Source organism: Chiloscyllium punctatum, chromosome 31, assembly GCF_047496795.1.
Source record: "Chiloscyllium punctatum isolate Juve2018m chromosome 31, sChiPun1.3, whole genome shotgun sequence".
NCBI classification, from domain to species: domain Eukaryota; kingdom Metazoa; phylum Chordata; class Chondrichthyes; order Orectolobiformes; family Hemiscylliidae; genus Chiloscyllium; species Chiloscyllium punctatum.
This window is the reverse complement of record NC_092769.1, coordinates 59,976,404-59,998,340: the sequence shown is the minus strand read 5'-3', so window position 1 is coordinate 59,998,340 and position 21,937 is coordinate 59,976,404. Positions and strand designations below refer to the sequence as shown.

The 21,937-nt window shown below is 44.3% G+C and overlaps 1 pseudogene; it reads right to left on the bottom strand.

Moving 5' to 3' along the window:
* Positions 1 to 4,381: 4,381 nt before the first annotated feature.
* Positions 4,382 to 21,090, bottom strand: LOC140456883 (uncharacterized; annotated as a pseudogene).
* Positions 21,091 to 21,937: the final 847 nt, after the last annotated feature.

The following is a 21,937-nucleotide window of genomic DNA, read 5'->3' as shown; positions in this document are numbered from 1 at the left end:
ATGTAAACGGATGCAATTCCATTGTTGAAGCTGCTGTTTGTATTATTAGCATGTAGAAGAAGGACAGCAGCCGTCTTACACAATGCTATGGTCAAGCGGTAGATTAGAATCTAATTTCAGAATAATTAGACAGTGAATTTGACGTCTGATTTAAAACCTGGTCAAATTAACCAGGTGTCTAATCGCTCATCAGCTTTATGGCGACTATCTGAAGCAATAAACACATTAATCTTTGTTTCTGTGGATTACATTAGGCCATGTAAGAATTTATCCCAAATGTACCGCACTGGACAGTGTCACACTTCAAACTTGGATGGTTATTACTGCAGTTGGTCCAGTTATAATTTACTTTAACCTAGGCCCTAGATCAGAAATTCCTGTACGAGAAACTGTCAATTGATAATACTTCAGGCCGCATATAAGCGAAGTGATGGAAGAGAGTAACAACATTGCTCCAAGGCTGGACTTCACTCAGCAATAAGCAGTTTTCTGATCCTGTGTATTCCATCAGAGGCAGTCAGCTTTTGTCCCCATCACAGAATTAGTCTAACATGGATAAAACACTGAACTCCAGAGGCAAGGTGAGACATTAAGTCAAAAAAAACCTGCAGATGCTGGAATGCAAAGTAGACAGGCAGGAGGCTGGGAAAGCACAGTAAACCTGGCAGCATCAGGAGATGCAAAAGATGACGTGAACCCCTTCTCCAACATTGATGGGTCACTAGCTCTGCAGATTTTTAAAACATTCCAACAATCAAGACAGTGAAAAGGTCTTTCCTCTGTGTGAACCTGCTGGTATTTCAATGGGGTGTATGATTGAGTGAATCCTTTCCCACACAAGGAACAGACGAATGGACTGTCCCTAGTGTGACTATATGCACTGACAGGGCAGATGACCTGCTGAAAACTTCTCCACATGTACAACACAGACGGTTTATCTTCAGTGTGAATGGTGCTTTTTCCTTTCATATTCAAAATCCAGCCATATTCAATCGTTAATGAATCGGGCAACACCATCTGATCCTGAAGTGATGTTTGGTTTTAAGCCTCCCCACTGTAAATCTTCCTCTTCTAATGCGCTGTGAAGTTAGTTGAAAAAAGGATCTAGCATGGAAACTCAAGCCATAACTACCATGTTTGCATGTCACTGGGGGATTGTCTGTGTCCTGCTGAGAGGGGAACCCCTGGGATCTTGCTATGCCATCTCATTCTATAAAGATTTACTTGCTCTTACCTAATTCTGTCTATTTTCTCCCAGGAAACTGTTGTTCATTCTAAAGATACAAAGAATGGGTGAGTTTGGACAAAGTGACTTTTTGAACAAGATCATTCTCTACAGGGGACGTGGTCCTGAGGCCTGCTCAACAGGACACGCCCTGTGGAGCCTGTGTGAGTTGTTTCTGTTTGTTAGCCCATGGTTTGATTTCCTCTGTGGGACCCCAGGTTTCAGCAGCCTCTGGTCAATGGAGACCTTTTGGACTGTAGCCCTATCATTTTAAAACAAGTTTGAAGCCTGGGCCCTTGGGATTTGACATGAACGTGTCTAATCCTCAGTGTGTGTCTGACAGACAGGAATCCTCAAATAATGAGCCATAAATGCGAAAAAGTTTCTTCAAGACTGTTATAACGTCTTGAAGATGATATAGGATGATATAATTTGAGAGTCACATCAATAAGTCACAGGTTCCCCATTTCAGTTCAATTCACTGAGGATTTGGGAGGGGGTCTCTCTGTCTCGATCACCCTGTCCACTCCTCTTCAGCTTTGTTTTGATGAATTATTTTAAAAAACCCAAAGGTAACAATGGCCCACATTGTAATTTAAAGTGGGCGATAGAAACATTTTGCAGTCCTCCAGTCCGAAAAAATAACACTCCAACATCATTACCTTTCTCCTGCCATTAAGACAATTTTGTATCCAATTGTCAAGCTCATCCTGTATCCCATCCTGCATCCCAGAACTTTACTAATCAGCCTGCCATTTGGGCAGCACAGTGGCTAAGTGGTTAGCACTGCTGTCTCACAGCGACAGGGACTGAGGTTCAATTCCAGCCCCGAGCGACTGTGTGGAGTTTGTACATTCTCCCTACAGTCCAAAGATTGGGCCATGTTAAATTGGCCATAGTGTTCAGGGATTAGATAAGATTACTTACAGTGTGGAAACAGGCCCTTCGGCCCAACAGGTCCACACCGACCCGGCGAAGCACACTTACCCAAACCCATTCCCCTACATTTACCCCTGCACCTAACGCTACGGGCAATTTAGCATAGCCAATTCACCTAACCTGCACGTTTTTGGACTGTGGGAGGAAACCAGAACACGGGAAGAAACCCATGCAGACACAGGGAGAACGTGCAAACTCCACACAGACAGTCGCCTGAGGCGGGAATTGAACCCGGGTCTCTTGCGCTGTGAGGCAGCAGTGCTAATGCCACCATTAGATGTATAAGTTAGAGTCATACGTCATGGAGAGAGGGAATGGGTCTGGGTGGGTTACTCTACAGGGGATCAGAGTGGACTTGTTGGGCCGATGGGCCTGTTTCCACACGGTAGGAATTCTATGTCTTTAATGTCTAGTGATTCTGAAGCAAAGAGACTAAGAAAGAAAAACAGGCATGGACAGAGAATGAGAGAGGGAGGGAAAGATAGAGGGACTTTCTTTGGGCAGAGAGAAAAAAATACAATCTTGGTAGAGGTACAATATTTGGGGTGTGGCATAACTTGGGTGTAAAATGGGAAGCTGCAAATGGTGGGGACACAAAACCTGCTGAATTACACATTTTGTGGGAGGAGTGCAAATTCAGGGAGACTGCCATCATGCATGTGCAATTTATGGAAGACATGCAAGTTTTGTCAGGAAAGTTTAAGTGGCAGGGAAGTGAGTGAGGGTGAAAAATTAGGAAGGACAATATTTGGGTGGGGGAAAACGTGGGATTGGAATATATGGAGGGCACAAAACTGGAGGAGCAGACAAAATGGGTAGGGACACAATGTGTGGGGGTTGTGTAATTGTGGACAGGTGAAATGTCTGGGGGCACAAACCAGGGTTGGGGGGGTGCGTACGATATTGGAGGAGAGCATAAATGACTGGGGAGGTCAACACTTGAGGGGTTTGCAATATCTGCTTGAAGGCGGCAGAAAAAAAAGAGGGGACTGTCTGCTGATCTTCCCACATAACGTCAAATGCACCACATATTTTCTTATTCCACTGCATCTGGTTCCTTGTCTTCCATGGGAATGGATCAATTCTGTCATCACATCTGTAACCCAATCCTGCAGAAAGATAGATCTATTCCGTCATCACATCGATGAACCAGTCCTTCAGGGTGATGGATCAATGTTCTATCACATCAATCACCTAGTCCTTCAGTACGATGGATCAATTCTCCATTATATCCTTGACGCAGTCCTCCACTGGGGCGGGAATAAGAGAGTTAAACAGAATTCAATCATTCTTTTCAAAATTCCAGTCGTGCACATTTTTAACTACCCTTGTCCCAGTTACTATAAGGGGAACAATGGCCTACAGGAAACCCAACCGAAACCTCATGTCAAAATTAGACAAAGTTCAATACGACCTTCACATTATTTGCTTTTGAATAAGTAAGGACAAACTTTTGTCAGTTGGAGATGAATTTAGACATGAACCTCACTGGAAGAGCATTGAGAAACACACCAAACCACCTGAGAGTGTTCCAGTGCACTGACTATGGAAATGATTTGATCTGCTTTGGACAGCCTGTAGAAACAACACAGCAGGGAGAAACAGTCCATGTGTTATACCTATTGTATAAGTGAGAGTATTGGTGGCCATGCCCACCAACTGGTGATCAATGTGAGCTTGATCCACAAACACCCCAGCCAATGGGCTGACCAAGATGATGCAGCGAATTAACACAAAATGGATTTATTTCACTCTCATCCAGAATGGTGTTCCTTTTAACTGAGCTGGACTTCATTAACTAGAGCAGAAATAGACTCTAATGGACATTGTTCAGTCACCAATAAAGAAGAAAAACAAACCTCTCTGACACAGCTCTTTAACAGGTGGGACTTCAATCCAGAGCTTCTGGCTAAGAGGGATGGACACTATACAAATGACAGGACACATTGAAAGAGCACTGAGTAGAACATATGAAACCCTGAACCTAAATCGAGATGTCAAGGAGATAATCAGGGAAAAGATGCTGACCTTTAAAAAGATCTTTTGAACAGTACTAGAGTCCAGTTCTCATCAGCATCTTTCATGTGTATGAGTTTTTGATTGATTTAGGTGAGGGAGCAAAAACCTTATTTACATTCTGTGATGGTCCAGGGATTACAGAATCTAGAGTTCAAGGTTTGGGAAAGAGATGGAGACGTGTTTTGAGGAAAAATCTTATTAAGAACAACCACAACTTGCAGTCACTTGTGAACTTGCTGGTATCTCAGCAGATGGAATGACCTTTCCCATTGTGGGAGCAGTTAACAACTTCCCACCAGTGTGTGTTTGCTGGTGTCTGAGCAGATGGGCTGACTGACTGAATCTCTCCCCACACTCAGGGCAGATGAATGGCCTCTCCCTTGTGTGAACTCGCTGGTGTATGAGGAGATTGGATGACTCACTGAATCCCTTCCCACACTCGGGGCAGATGAATGGCGTCTCCCCAGTATGAGTGCGTTCATGTCTCAGAAGATCAGATGACCAAGTGAATCCCTCCCACACAAAGAGCAGATGTACAGCCTCTCCCCAGTCTCAGATTTCTGGTGTGCCAGCATGTTGGATGAGACACTGAATCCCTTCCCGCACATGGGGTAGGTGAATGGCCTCTCCTTGGTGGAAACTCACTGGTGTGTCAGCAGGTTGGCTGAGTCACTGAATCCCTTCCCACAATCAGAGCAGATGAATGGCCTCGCTCCAGCGTGAGTGCGTTCATGTCTCAGATGGTCACATGACCGAATGAATTCCTTTCCACAAACAGAGCAGGTGTACAGCCTCTCCCCAGTGTGACTGCGCTGATGAGCTTACAGCAGGCATGGGTATTTGAATCTCTTCCCACAGTCCGCACACTTCTATGGCGCAGGTGTCCTCATGTCTGTTCATATTGGATGATCAGCTGACTCCTTGCCCATACACAGGACAGGAACTGGTGCAGGACCTGTCCACATTCAGTTCACTGGAACACTCACTTGAATGGCTATGTCTTGGTACGTTTCCAGTTACACCAATGTTTGAAATCTTTTCCCACAGACAGGACAGACAAATGTTGAAAATGCAAGGTTCTTTTTGTTTAAGTCCTGATGAACTGAATCACTGTCAGATCTTGATTTTTTTTTGAATTCTTGCTGATAAATGTGCCTCTGTGTTTCTCTGTAAAACAAATTTAAATCTGGAAAAGGTGTGTGAGAACGCAAACTGCATAAGAGGTTGTGAAAGGAAGTTCATTGAATCCAGTAATTTGTGTGAAAGACACTCAGAAGTAGTGATCATGAAAGCTACTGATTGTCATAAAAACTCAACTAGTTTGTGAATGTCCTTCAGGGAAGAGGACCCACTGCCTGTCCTGGGCCTCCACAAGATTCAGCCCCCAATGGGATGAGAGACTGACAGAGCAGTGGGATACTTAAGGACACTGTTTCCTCTATTTAAAGCACAGGAATAGCTGTGACAGATTTCCCTCCAAGAAGTTCTAGGCCACAGTGTATAGGGAGCCATCACTTTTTAACCCCCATCCCAGATACACACTGGTCTCTTGTGGACACATGTTGCTGTTTCTTTATAGCTGCGGCCTGACAATCCTGTAACTCCTTACTGAACAGCACTGTGGGAGAATGGTCTCACCAGTGAATGCTGGCTTCTTTAGCCATGCCCATGTCTCAGTAATAAAACTAGATGTAAATTTAATTAGATCTATTCTTGAGAAATACTTCTTCCTAAAATAAATTCCTAAACTTTGAACAGATACCTTCAATTTAACAAATAACCTTGGGAATACTTCCCTTGACAGACTCCCATTGGAAGTTATTGAATGAAACTCCGATGAAAATGAAACAACAAAAGTGACCCACATAGGACACCAGGGACTGACCATCACCCTGATGTAAAGCAGCTCTTTAACTGATCTGCCTTTGGTTCGAGACTGGGTTCTGGGATCCCAGCTCACTGACCTTCGGTCTGCAATAACCAGCCACTCCAAGGTGTTCCTCACCCGCGGGGCTCGAGCCACTTGTCCCCCAGTGCAGACGGCTCTGACTCAGGCTCTGGAAACCACTGAAACTCAGTGTCACTGAGGCTGCATGATGCTACTGGGAGCTGCACTGCACGTTCCGCAGAGACTGTCAACATCCGGAGGTGGGGCCATATTGTGTTTATGCAGTACTGCCCCCTAGCAGAGATAGACCGCTGTGGTGGATTCTGGGTTCGTGGTGCACCATTTTATTCAATAAATAACCAAATGAAGGTGAACTTTGGAACCTGCAGTAATTTTTCGAAACTCCAATGAGTAGAGGAGCAGTCTGCTCAATCTCATCTCCTGAGAAAATTCTCCCATGTCCAGGATCAATCTTGTTAAAATTCTCTGGACAGCCTTTCCTTAACTAAAACTGTTCAATGTTTTGTATCGACAGGGCATGGTGCTGGTCAACTCCATTGAGCTTCATAGTGACGCCATTCAGAGCAAGTGTTGGTTGCCTGAGGAATTCTGTCTCATCTTGGTGAGCTGGAGTGTGAGCTCCCAACACTGCTACATTTCAGAGAGAGGGAAAGTGTCATTGGACACTCCATTCAGGAGACAGTCAAATCTCTTAGATTAACTAATTCAAACTTGGTCAATGGTCAATGGCAGAAGGGTGTGACTATGTAGATTAGATTACTTATAGTCGGGGAACAGGCCCTTCGGACCAACAGGTCCACACCAACCCACCAAGCCCCATTCCCCTACACCTAACACTACAGGCAATTTAGCATGGCCAATTCACCTAAGCTGCACATGTTTGGATTGTGGGAGGAAACCCCACGCAGACACGGGGAGAAAGTGCAAACTCCACCCAGAGAGTCGCCTGAGGTGGGAATTGAACCTGGGTCTCTGGCGCTGTGAGGCAGTAGTGTTAACCACTATGCCACTATGCCACCATGCCGCCTACAAAACTCACTCGAGTTAGGCAGGAGTCGAACCTACAATCTCCTAATCTGTAGTCAGTCGCGTTATCCAATGCGCCACTCGCCCACTACCAGAGGGTAGTGCTGAAGGAGCCTCAGCTCTTCAATTTGTCAAACAGGTTTGAAATTCCTCCTCCCTATGTGAATGAGCAAACTGTCCACAACACTGTGGTACAGGATGCCATTCAAGAGGGGAGTGTAAAAAGAAATGTAAGTGTAATCGGGGACAGTGTCATCAGGGAAATAGAGACTCTTCCCTGTTGCCAGAATTGAGTGTCCAGATGGCTGTGCTGCCTGCCTGGTGCCTGGATGCAGGATATTCATCTGGGCTGCAGAAGAACTTGGAAGGGGAGAGCAATGATCCAGTTGTTGATACAGGCAGAAAGAGAAACGAGGTTCTGCTGAAGGAATATGTACAGCTCTGGGCTAAATTAGAAAATGGAACCAAATAGGTAATAATCTGTGGATGACTACCTGACGCATAAGCAAATTGGCACAAGGTCAGCAAGATTAATGAGGTAAATGTATGGCTGAAAGATTGGCGTCTGGGAACTGGGTTCAATTTTATTGGATATTGATGTCCCTAGGGAAGCACATAATTGTTTTGATGGGCTTGGCTTCACCGAAATGATGCTGGGACCAGTGTCCTGGACAATCTCATAATTAGGGTCTGTGGATAGGGCTTTAATTGTGGGGGTTGGTTATGGGAAGTCTTACAGTGGGAGGTGGGCTCAGCACAGGTTAAAATTTCCACAAGTAATAGGACAGAAAGTGTGGAAAGGGTCGGGAATCCAACTTCAGGCACAGCAGATATGTGTGTGTGTGTGTGTGTGTGTGTGTGTGTGTGTGTGTGTGTGTGTGTGTGTGTGTGTGTGTAAACTGAGGATGTTGTACCAAAATGCAGGCAGAATATGAAACAAGGTAAATGTTCTTGCAGCACAGATTGAAATTGGCATGTACAAATGTGTGTGCATCACAGAGATATGGCTGCAAGGGGATCAGGGCTGGGAACGAAATATCCAAGAAGAGACATCCTACGAGAACACAGGCAAAAGTTTAGAGGGGGCATGGTTGCCTTGTTAGTAAGAAATAAAATTAAATTGACAGCAACAGCGAGATAGAACCAGAAGGTGTAGAATCCCTGTAGATGGTGTTAAGGAAGTACGGAGGAGAAAATACCTTGATGAAACTTCTGTACAAACGTTGTCAGGGTGTGGGAATGAAAATAGATCAGGAAATAGAAAAGGTACAACTGCAATACTGATGGGGGACTTCAATTTGCAGGTGGACAGTGAAAATCAGGATAGCAGCAGATTTTAAGAAAGAAACTTGTGGAATGTCTACGCATTTTTTTTGTAGTAGCTTGTGGTCGAGCCCACTTAAGGAACAGGCAATTCTGGATTGAGTGATGTATAATGAGAAAGGTTTGATTAGGAGCTCAAGGTGAAGGAACCCGCAGAAGCAGTTGACTGGCACAGTGACTCAGTGGTTAGCACTGCTGCCTCACAGCACCAGCGTCCCAGGTTCAAATCCAGGGTGACTGTCTGTGTGGAGTTTGTCCATTCTCTGCGTGGGTTTTCTCTGGTTACTTCGGTTTCCTCCCACATTCCAAAGATGTGAATCGGCCATGATAAATTGCCCATAGTTGTTAGGGGCATTAGTCAGAGGGGGATGGGTTACGCTTTTGGTGGTGGCTGTGGACTTGTTAGGCCAAAGGGTCTGTTTCCACACTGTAGGGAATCTAATCTAATACAGTACACCCCGCAGTTTGAGTGGAAGAAAATTGAATCAGACCTAATGGTATTACTATGATGTAAAGGTAACTACAAAGATATGTGGGTGCAGCTGGCCAGAGTTGGGAAGCTGTAGGTGGGAAAATTACCAAGACCAGATGGACTACACCCGAGATGACTGAAGGAGATTGGAGAGAGAATGGTGATGTTCCTTCAGAGATCAGCGGAGTCAGGGAGGGCCCGGATGACTGGAAAATGGCTAATGCATCACCCCTGTTTAACAAAGGAAGGAGGCAGAGGCAAGAAACTAGAAGCCACGTAGCCTGATCTCAGTTGTTAAGGTTTGAGAGTCCTTTGTTAAGAATGAGACTGCAGAGTATTTGGAAATGCACAGTAAAATAGAGCAGTCAGCGTAGCTTTGTCAAGTGGAGGTCATGCCTGCCAAATCTGTTGGAATTCTTCGAGGTGGTAAAAAATAATTTAGAGAAAGGAGAGCCAGTGGACACTTTTGTTTTGAATTTCCAGAAGACCTTCATTAAGGTACTACACAGTAGGCTGCTAAATATGATAGGAGGATGGCTTTAGTGGCAATGCAGAGGATAAAGGTATAAGGCAGAGAGTCAGGATAAAGGGTCTTTTATAGAATGGCAGCTGGTGACATGTGGACCTCCACAGGGGTCAGTGTTGGGACTATGCATGTTATACATAGGGGGCTCAGTGGTTAGCATAGCTGCCTCACAGCACAGGGACCTGGGTTTGATTCCCGCCTCAGGTGACAGTCTGTGTGGAGTTTTCACATTCTCCCCGTGTCTGCGTGGGTTTCCTCTGGGTCCTCCGGTTTCCTCCCACAATCCAAAGATGTGCAGGTCAGGTGAATTGGCCATGCTAAATTGGCCATAGTGTTAGGTGTATTAGTTAAGGGTAAATGTAGGGTAGGGGAATGGGACAGGGTGGGTTACTCTTTGGAGGGTTGGTGTGGACTTGTTGGGCCAAAGGGCCTGTTTCCATACTGTATAGAATCTAATCTAATCATTAACGATACAGAGAAAGGAACTGAGGGCATTGTTGCCAAGTTTGCAGATGACACGATAGGTGGAGGGACAGGTAGGGTTGAGGAAGTGGGGTAGGAAGGGAAATGAGGAAACTGGTAATAACCACATTGATGCCATGGGGATCTTTTTGCCAGTTTCTTCATTTTACCTCCCCCCACTTTATCTCAGATCCAATCTTCCAATTTGGCCCTGACCTCATGACCTGTCCTACCTGTCCATCTTCTTTCCCAAATATCTGCCCCCTTCTCCCCTCTGACCTATCACCATTATCCCCGTCTCCATCAACCAACGCGCTCTCAGCTATCTCACCCCCAGTCCCACGCCCTTTATCTCTCCATCTCCTCATTCCTGATGAAGGACAATTGCCTGAAACGCCGTCTCTCCTGCTCCTCGGATGCTGCTGAACCTGTTGTGTTATTCCAGCACCACACTCTCGACTGTAATCTTCAGCACTTGCAGTCCTCACTTTCATTTAATGGTTTTTCAACCCTACTTTCCTGTTTTCTCCCCATAATCTTTGATCCCCATGACGATCAAGAATTTATCTCCATGACCTGACCACCATAGCCTTTTGTGGCAATCAATTCCACAGATTCACCAATCTCTGGTTGAAGACATTTCTCCTAATCTCTGTTCTATGGCTGTGCCCTCATGTCATCATCTCTCCTGCCAATAGCAACATCTTTCCACCGTCCACTCTTTCCAGGCCAATCAATATTCTGCAAGCTTCAATCAGAACTCCCCTCATCCTTCTAAGCTCCAACAAGTATAGTCCCAAAGTCCTCAAAGTTCCTCATATGTTAAGCCTTTAATTGCTGAGATCATTCTCATGAACTTACTGTGGACCTGTTCCAGGACGATTAGAATCCTTCATGACACATGCGGCTCAAAATGTGTATCCTTGACATTCTCGGTGGTGGAGACTGTGTGCTTGGAAGATTCTGAGAAAGTTCTGGTTAAGTTGTACGTGTCTAAACCCCCTCTCTTTCAGTCCTTATCTTCACATATAAACCTGAAGTCAGATTCTCTCTCACTGTCTTGATTTTTGTTTGACGTTAATTTCATAAGGTTATAAAAGGGGAAGATTTACAAACCATACATCACACCATGATCTGACAGAGTCACCGATTTGATCACAAATGGAATGTGGTTGGATTTTGAACATAGAAGGAAAAAGCCCCATCACGGTGAGAGAGTAACTGTACACGTGTTGTGTGTGTGTGGACAAGGCTTCTGACAGTCATCAGAGCTCACAAACTGCAAATGCAGTCACACTGGGGAGAAACTGTGGAAATGTGGGGATTGCGGGGAGGAATTGATTTCTCCATCTGAGCTGGAAACCCATCAACACAGTCACACCAATAACAGGCATTCATCAGCTCAGTGTGTGAGAAGGGATTCACTCAGTCATGAAACCTGCTGTAAACCTTGTTCACGAGAAGAAACCTCTTCAATGCCTAGACGGTGCAAAAATACTTTAAAACACCCAGGGCCTTGACATCCTATCAACATGCTCATCCTCATGAGAGACCTTTTAAATGCACAGACTCTGGAAAATTCTATAAAAGGTCTGGCGACCTGATGGCCTATTAACGTGCTTACATGGAGGAAAGACCTTTTCACTACCCAAACTGTGGGATGTGCTATGTACATGGGGACATGTTGGTCCATCAACTTGCTCATATTAATGAGAGGCCTTTTAAATACCCAGTCTCTGGTGAGTGTGACAAATCAGTAGGGACCTGATGTCTTATCAACGTGTTCACTCTGAGGAGAGCACGTTCATGTGCTCTCTCTTTGGGGCTGGGTTCAGGCGATCAGCTGACCTCATGGAGCACGCGCAGTTTCACACTGGTGAGATACCGTTCTGCAGCTCCAATTGTGGGAGGGAATTGTGGGAGGGATCATCCCACCTGCTGAGACAGTAAATTCACACCACAGAGAGATCTTTTAAATACTCAGACTGCAGCAAGTGTCATACAAACTCCTGGCGACTGTTACAAGGAGAGACCTTGCAACTGTGGGAAGTGCTTTAGGAATTCTGTGGAACTGAAATCTGATCAGCGTGTTCACACTGAGGAGAGACTTATCAAATGCTCGGATTGTGGGAATCACTATACACTTTCCTGGGGACTGTTTTATCATCAACATGTTCACATTAGTAACAGACCTGTCGAATATCTACTGTGTGGGAAGAGCTATCGAATTTCCATGGAACTGAAGTCCCATCAACAAGTTCACATGATGACAGACGTTTCATTTGTTTCATTGTGGGATTGGGCTCTGGCGATTATCTAAACCTTCAGTACACCAGCAAATTAACACTGGGGAGAAAACACTCACCTGCTCCCTCTGAGAAAAACAGCTCACTCATTGACCCTGCGGAGAGAGCAGTAAGATCCCACTGGGGGACAGACTGTTCACCTCTTCTGTTGGGGGGAAGAAACATGCTCACTCATTGACCGTGCTGAGATAGCACCGAATTTACATATATCTAAAGCGATTGGACTTTGCTGTTAATCATATTGAGGACTGAAAGCAAAGTTTTAATATTCGAGATAAAAGTCAAATACATGGGCTTTGTGCTAAGCATAGTATGGTGGGCCTTTTTGCGAATGTGATCACAGAGTCATGAAGGGGAATTCGAGCCTGCAAAATCTGTTAGAATTCTTAGAGAGGTAACCATTCTGTTTCTACTTGCAAGCTATGCTGCGGAAGGGCAGAGCCCATTCGCCCTTTTGCTCCCTCTCAACCACTTGGGGCGTGCACATGCACAGGAACTAAAAACTACCTTTTGGTAACCTCGTCCAAAATACATCATCTGAGACTGAAGTAAAGATGCAGAACTTTTGGAAAGAGAGAACCCCTTTCTGTAATGGTGAACTGTGTCTGTGTCCTTCTCGATGTCACAGGGAGAGTGCTGCAGGGAGAGTTTGAATCAGTGTAAGGTGTTACTGCAGGGAGTCCTGTCGCTCAGACACACCACACCTGATAAGTATACACTTCATCACGGTAAAAACAATGTCTGCAGATGCTGGAAACCAGATTCTAGATTAGAGTGGTGCTGGAAAAGCACAGCAGTTCAGGCAGCATCCGAGGAGCAGGAATATTCCTGATGAAGGGCTTTTACCCGAAACGTCGATTTTCCTGCTCCTCGGATGGTGCCTGAACTGCTGTGCTTATCCAGCAGCACTCTAATCTATAAACTTCACCACGTTGGTCCCTGCTCAGACAATAGACTTTACCATTCAAATCATCCCGGAGTGACAGGGAACAGGATAAAGCGATTCAGGACATCATCTTGACACCTCATTGGGGGCAAAGGAATGTGTGACAGTGGACAGTCTCGACTAGTGCATGGCTTTAATATATAAAACTTGGCCCCTGTGTTAATAAAAACAATTTGAGACATCTGGTCAGTTACTGGTAACACGAAACAGTTGAGACAGTTTATCTTGCTTCTTAAAACAGATGAGTAAATTGGGCAGAGCAGCAGATACTGTACTTCTCACCAGCATTAGTGAAATGATAAATAGCAGAGTACGGTTCTCAGTGTATGGTCTTACCACTGGATTATGGGCCTAGCGCACTCCCACTGTGACACTCTGCTCGCATGATCTGAATGCAAATTAATCAGTGACAAGATCTGTTCAAAATCTGTGAATAATTGAAGCTGATGGAAGGAAAAGCCCTGTGACAGCGGAGATGTAAGATTGTCTGTGACGGAATTGTTTTCCAGACTCAAGGAGATTGTACAGTGCTTTCTCAAGGAGTCAGTATTTGGACCACCTCCCTCTGGGTAGATATAATTACCTTTTCTACAGAGCAGACAATTTCCAACTCCTACATGAGGCAAGACTCACAAATGAGCTAACTCACAAACACGAAAGAAACTGACATTTGGCATAAAATGTATTTCACTCATCATCACTCTCTCTTATTTTCCTGGGCGTGAAGTAGAACAATGTTCATGCAAGATGTTCTCCGTGAGGCTTGATCTTGAGAGATGTGTCCGTTCAGTGCAAATGTACAGCAATAGGGTAGGGGAGTGGATCTGGGAGGGTTAACCTTCCGAGGGTCAGTGTGGACGTGTTGCATCAAATGGCCTGTTTCCACACTGTAGGGATTCTACGATCCCTTACTGTGTTACTTTAGCAAATGTTAAGCGAGGGAAGAAAAGTGAGGAAGTGGATGTGTCTTACCCATCAGGGATTAAACCATTGTTGCGATAACCAACCAATTCTGTTGTGACTGATATAGCTCCTACCTTCTCTACACTGAAAATAAGATTGTACAGCATTACAGCGAGATTTCATGTGTTGTATTGGATCTTGAATCTTCAAGATGGAATTTACTGAGATATTCAAACAGGGGGTAAGAGACACGGAGAGCGTTTATTGGGGTGGTGGAATACATGAATAGATCACATGGGGAGAATACACAAAGACACAGTTGTGCCCTAATGGAGGTCCAGATGATGTGAATTTGATTGGAGTAAAGAGGAGGCATATTCCCCCATTCAGATAGGTCTTTAACTCAGGGTTAGAACTTCAAAACCAGCTATAAATGATAAATGATAGTGGCATTTTTATTCTGACAGTTATTGAAGTCGGGAATGATTTTTTTTCAGAACAAAATGTTTCAGAAGCTGATTCCAGAATATTTGAAAAGATATGTGCTGACACACAAGGAGTGAATTTAACAGGAACAGCGAGTCTGGGCTTCCAGGATGGGATGGTGTAATTGGTTAGCGTTAATTGGAAATAAGTTGCATTAGACCTGCAACTGAATAAGAAAAAGTATAAAAAGAGCTGGTGGTTTGAAAATTTGTAGCAGATTGTTCTAGGTAACTATTATGAAATGTAAAACCACTGAGCCTTTAGTTTTAGCTCTGCATTAACGGATATCAGGTTAGTTTAGACCGCTGGATAAAAAGGTTTACGACATAAAGCGATACTAACAGCATGCGACGAAAAGCATGTCGCACTCTCTCAGGTTACCATAAAGATCGTAATCTCCCTCGTTCAACTGATCCTTAAGACTATGGCGATGCTAACATCCCTTTAATGGGAAATTATACGACAGTGAGGGAGGAATTGACCTGTCGATGTAACACACCATTATTACTATCACCTGTTGCCTTGAACATTTTACCACAATCACCAGCAAAGGGAGTGAGTTCATTTAATGCTCACTAGTCTCTGCTCAAGAAATCCAGTGACAAGATTCATCCTTATGTCTCTAAGAACTCTCTGCTCTTCACAGCACCACTTGAAAACAAAATCTTGATCATGTTGACGAGTTAAATCTGATTCTTTTTGGATTGGTATCATAACTTGTGCGACTTTGCAGCAAATGTAATAATGTGAAATGAGCTAAATCCAGTGCAGGGCTAATGATATGAGAAAGGTCATCGAATTAAAATGTCACCTCTGTTTCTGTATCCACAGATGGATAGTCACCTGGTGAATATTTGCAGTTGTTTGGTTAATAATTGAAGTATTTCTCAAGGACAGAACTCTCCACAAAATCAGAAACTTTGTTTTTGGAATAAATGCTGGTTTAGTCAACACTGTTTTGCAATTGCTTCTCAACCTCAGGTTTCAATAATCTCTGGTCACTGTCAGTAAAAGCTGATCCAGGTGAGGGTTGAGCTTGCAACCTCAGCATTTAACGCAATTCAATGCTGTCTTTTAAGTACCGGACGCTGACCAATTGCACCACTGGAGCTGTCAACAGCAATGCTGTTATGAGTCCTAATCTTACAGCTGGGTCCTGCAATCCAATTACTCTATTTTTGCTGTGGTTCTGAAATGAAAGCGATCGCAGAGGAGGTTATACAGCTAATGGACTATTAATTATGGAGCACCAGGTTCAGGAAAGGGACATAGAAAAATGCTGTGTAAAATAGACTTGCTTTAAAAATAATTTTCCGTGGGTTCCTGCCTTGATTATGGACAATGTTACCTGACCTTTGTCACGGGGCTTGCCATTCCATCGGCTTCAATTCATCAAAGAATTCGATTCACTGTCACTTAGCTAACTTCCTTTGGAAAGTTCATACAGATAACCTGACCCACATTACACAGATCATCAATAATCTTCACTATTACTACATCTAAGAACATGGGCCACACAGTGCCTCAGTGGTTAGCACTGCTGCCTCCCTAGAACCAGGGTCCTGGGTTCGATTTCTGTCTGTGTGGAGTTTGTACATACTCTCCGTGTCTGCGTGGGTTTCCTCCAGGTGCTCCAACTTCTTCCTGCAATCCAATGAAGTGCAGGTCCGGTGAATTGGCTGTACTAAATTGCCTGGTGTGTTAGTCAGGGATAAATATAGGGTAGAGGAGTAAGTTTCTCTTCAGAGTGTCGGTGTGGACTTGTTGGTCCATAAGACCTGTTTCCACACTGTCGAGAATCTAACGTAGCATGTCTTTTTTGAAATATGAATGCCATGTTTAATTTGTAAAGATCAAGAGTCCAGAGTAAGATTCAGAATGACAGAAATTTATATTTGTTACCGTGGCCAGAACTCCAACCCAGCAAGGGGGAAATCTGTTTCTGAATCTCCAATATCCTCATGTCGCTGCCTCCATGTGTCCAGTTGGAAATTTCTATGAAGGAGCATGCTGTCTGTCAGAGCGCCTGTCTTATCTCAAGCTGCACCAGGAGCTGTCTCTTCCAGCTGCGAGTGCGGCAGGGTAAAAGGGAGGACTTTCATATTCCGTGGTTTAGATTAACATTGTCCTCATCATGTTATTGGTAAAGTCCTCTGCCAGAAACAGCCCAGATTGAGAGGAAAAGAAGGAGACCATTCAATCCACCAGCCCTGCCCTGCCACTCAATACCGTCATGACTGACCGAACACTTTCATGTCCTTTCCCAGACAACCCACATCATCCCATCGCCCATTGGGAAACAGATATTTACCGAGGTATACCTTAAATCAAAATCAAAATTATGCAGCTATGGGAGGGAAAAGTTGCATTTCGAGCCAGTTGGGTTTCTGCATGAACATTGCAGGTGAGCAACCGATGCTGGTTTGGTCATGTTTCAAATGATGCGATTCCCTCAAAACTTGCCCCGAGAAGGTGAGGTATTTCCTCTGGTCACTAGGAGGGATTGCAATTCCAGATGACAGGAATTCACAATGAATCTTCATTAATTCATTCCAAACTTGAACTAAAATCCGACTCTAATGGGATAGGAACGCCTAAGCTTCGAACAGCATCCTGAGTAATAATTTAGAAATCCAACATGCTTTCCACTGCGGCACAGAGCTGCACTTGCAGCCTCCTTATAGTACACCAAGTTGCCATTGACCCATTGCGTTTGTGTCTCCCATTCAGAATCTATTTATTCTCGCCCCACTTCCCAGTCCCTTGCCCTTATCCACGTGTGCTCTGACACTTCAAGTGTTCAGTTAAATATTCCTGAAACGTTGTGATGACTCTTAGCTTTACCACACATTGAGATATTGAATTCCAGATAAAGAACAGTCTCTGGGCGAAAATATTCTTCCTGACTGTCCTCTAAATCTCCTGTCTCTTGCTTTTATCCAATATCCCTGGTTAATAACCCTTCACACAACACGTTTATTCCTATCACACATATCTATCCTCTTCATAATATGTGCACGTTAATCAGTTCCTCTCAGATAAATAGTACAAGCCTAGCTCATCCATCTTCATAGTGGAAATGGTCCAGCCCAGGCAACATTCTGGTCAAGCTCCTCTGAACACCTTCTGGTGCAATCTCAAGCTTTCTGCAGTCTGGTGATCAGACAGAACAAAGTTCTCTAAATAAGAGCAGAAATGTCTGAACAAAATCAGTGGGTATAGTACATCTGTGGAGAGAAAGAAGAGATAATGTTTTGAGCCCAACCCCAGTCTGTGGAACTGCTGGGATGTGTGGGTGAGTAAAGAGGTGGAAGAAGGCTGACAGGTTCTAAAATTATTGAACTCGATGTTGGGTCCTGAAGGCTGCATGGTTTCTCAGTGGAAAATGAGGTGTCGCTCTTTCAGCTTGCACTATGCCTTGTGGGAGCACTGCAGCAGACCCAAGACTGAAATGGTGACATGGGAACACAGTGGGATGTTCAAGTGACAGGAATCCGTGTGCTTGGATTCATTTTATTCCGGGCAGAACATAGGTGCCCTCAAATTTGACGGTCACTCTGTTTTCCTCTTCCCAGTGTAGAGATATCACATTGTGAACAGGAAATACAATTGACTAGATTGAGTGAAGTGCAGATAAATTGCTGGAAGGTGTATCTGGAACCTTACTTAGTGAGGAGAGATGTCATAAACCAGAAGATTTGACCAGGGTGTCCAGAGAGAAAGTTTCCTGCATAATGCTGACAAGGGATTGGATTCGGTGGGATGGGGTAGTGGTTAAAGTGGGGTAGAAAGGATATCTTCCTTAGCTTCCTGCTTCTAATAAACACTTCAGTCTGAAAGAAGTCTGTCAAATTGCTTTCATTCCAACACCGACCGTGCTCAAGTCACGTTTTTGCATTGTCACTTGCACTCTGTCTCCCCGAGAGTGAAGTTCTTCCCCACGTTGATTAAGACAGCACAGTCCTTCCTGCGACATGTCCCATCGAGAATGGAAGGACAGTGATGAGAACGGAGTGGACAATTTCCAAACCCTAAACTTATTTCACTTGTTCATTCGGCGACAGGTAGAATATTGTGTGCAGTTCTGCAATTCACATTGTAGGAGGAACTTCAAAATCAAAAGATGAAAAAAAAGACTAAAATTCATTGAGTCAGAGATGATAGAATCCATACAGTGGAGACAAAGATCATTCGGCCCATTGAGTCAGTAGCCAGCCGCCAAAGAGCTTCATACTCCCCCACCCTATCTTTCCAAAACCAAATTTACCATCCACTGACAAAAATAGAAATTGCCAGAAAAGCTCAGCATCAGAGTTACTGCTTCAAGTCGAGAACTGTTCTGAGGAAGTTTGATCAGAAATATAGCACCAAATTCTCTGTTGGTGTAATTCCAATTCTTGACTCTGACTTATAGCACTTCCAGATCTTTCATGCTTCATTTAACCACGACCTAACGTTTACGGGCGGCACGGTGGCACAGTGGTTAGCACTGCTGCCTCACAGCACCAGAGACCCGGGTTCAATTCCCGCCTCAGGTGACTGCCTGTGTGGAGTTTGCACGTTCTCCCTGTGTCTGTGTGGGTTTCCTCCGGGTGCTCCGGTTTCCTCCCACAGTCCAAAGATGTGCAGGTCAGGTGAATTGGCTATGCTAAATTGCCCATAGTGTTAGGTAAGGGGTATGGGTATGGGTATGGGTATGGGTATGGGTGGGTTACGCTTCGGCAGGGCGGTGTGGACTTGTTGGGCCGAAGGGCCTGTTTCCACACTGTAAGTAATCTAATCTAATCTAACATCTTTGAACAGTATGAAGAAATCAGAGCAGCCATAGGAAACTACTTGCAGGTCTCCACTTAGAAACTGCAGCTTTTAAAATTGGATGGACACCACATAGTGGGATAGTACTCACTGCCCATCCCTAATTACCAAAGATGGAGATGGTGATTTACTTTCCAGAACCGTGGAATTCCTCAGTACGGAGGTACGGCCATGATGCTGGTAGGGAGGGAGTTCCAGGATTTAAACATAGCAACACTGAAGGAACATCGAAATATTTCCAACTCAGAATGGTGAGATCTTTGGAGGGAGATTTGTGGTGATAGGTTCCCAGAATATCTGCTACCATCGTTCTTCTCAATAGATGCAAACAATCACTGGACTGATTCTGGCTAGCTCAGGGTGTGTGTTCTGTGTGCAACCAGGAATTTCTTTTTCATTCGAATAATTCACAAGAAGAGAAATAAATTTTCATTTTCTGACTGAGAATTCTATTCAGGTCTGGGCGATGCAAATTTTGATTCCTAAGCAGGGAACCTCAGTGATACTGACAGTAACTCTTGTGACCTGACTTGTACACACTCTTGTGCCTATTCTTTGCGTCATGAACATCTTCAGCAGCAATGTTTCTCTCTCCAAGATTCAAAATAGTTTGTATTATCGCCCTGGATTTCAATGTGATGAAAACAGAGCTGTGATAATCGGATGTTATTCAGCAGTTGAACTGCAGAAAGGTACGGAACAGGCTGATGCGAAATGGTGCTCGTTGTGAGGCGCTGAGCTGCAGTGAAGGGGGGCAACAGTAAAAGCGTCATTCAACTCGGCTCATTCTCGATTCTGTATTAGGAATGTCCAGAGGTTTCTTGCTGAATTTGTTCAGGGTACTGATTCGAAGAGATCATGTCTCAAAGTATGAAAATACATTCCACTGGAGTGGCTCATGAAATAGCACAGTGACTGTGAATAAAACGTTGAGTTCCAGCAGAGTGGAGGCGACCCTGAAGCAGACACCTGAGGACACATGTGTTTCGTTTAACAGTGAATGGCACTGTCTCACAAAGTGGGGATGATTGAAGTGAAGTAGTCTTTACAGGTTGTTGATCGCGTGAATGTTTCCATTGCTGCTCATGTGTGTCCTAACTGTGTCTGAGCTCAATGGCACAGTTGCTAACGTCTCTATCTACAAATCAGCAAGTTGCTCTCTCAATTACAACTGGGTTGCATTTTCAGCTTTTTTAAATTTCAAAGCTCATCCTTATCATTTTCCTGAAGCGAGATGAGGTATGAGTTCCTGATTTGCAAGAACTTTCCCTGTAAACGTCTCCGACTAATTCAGAGTCAATCTTACAGCGCTGTTTGAGGAATCAAAGCTGAAATAGTTCCATGTGCTGATCATGGGCACCTTTCCATCTCCCAAACCCACCGACCCAAACACTGTGGCTCTTTGGAATGGAAAGGAAACAAACAACAAAAACTAATATTTAGCTTTGTGGATCTTCAGAAATTCATTGGGAAGTGAAATCAGAACAGAATGAACGTTGAACTGTCCGACTGAACAGAGACAGTCAAGGCAGTTTTCCCTTCTTTAAAGAGCTAGCGCATCTGATCTGAGACAATTGAAGGAATTACTGTTGTGGCTGTTTTGTTACCATGTTATGTATGTCGGGAACAACAAACTCCGACTCTTTCACTGGAAATCAAACGCGGGCCATTGTAGTGACTGTGCTAAATCCTCACCTCGACATCAGCAGGGGTGACTGGAGTGGCATTTCCATCGTTTCTAAATCACACAACTTTTCACTGGAGATAAGTTTCCCTCCAAAATAATCGAATCATTGAGTTTTTACAGACAAGTTATAACTCCATTTTTCGAGTTATCCACAATTCTCCAGAACTAAGCAAATCAGATTCTGTCCATATATCTGTTCCATCACTTGAATGTTTGTCTACTGCAGAGCTGCTGTAGATTTCATGGGTCACTTTCTTGTGCATATGTAATAAATTCAATAATGCACAGTGAACCCAGAATCCTTCACGGAGATGAATAAGGTCTATCTCCGCGATGGGGCGGTACTGCGCGATGCAATACGGCCCCGCCTCCAGAGAGCATCAGGCCGAGTGGAACAAGAGCAGTGCAGCTCCTGGAAGCAAAACGCAGCCTCAGTGACACTGAGTCTCAGCGGTTCCCAGAGCCAGATTCAGAGAAGTTTGCAGCAGGGGGCAAGCAATTCGAGCTCCTTGGACCAATTGGTTATTGAAGACCAAAGGTCAGTGAGCTGGAATCGCAGAACCCAGTCTCAAACCACAAGCCGAAATGTTAAAGAGCTGCATTACATTAGGGTGGCGTTTGGAAGTGGAGTTCGCTGCGTGGCCTACCTTGTGTGTAACGTTTTGTTGTTTAATTCTCATCCAGAGTGGAGAGCGAGGAGAAACTGTTAAATTTAACCCGTAGCCGTGCAGAGACTAACCAGCTCAAATGATTGCAAATGGGAGGATGTCACGGTAAGTAGTCCCAGGGTGACTTGCTGAGCTGAGGGTATCTGTTCAAATTTCAGGAATTTATTGTGGAAGAGATATTACTTAAGAATAATTCTAATTTAGTTCCCAGTAACTGATGGTGGA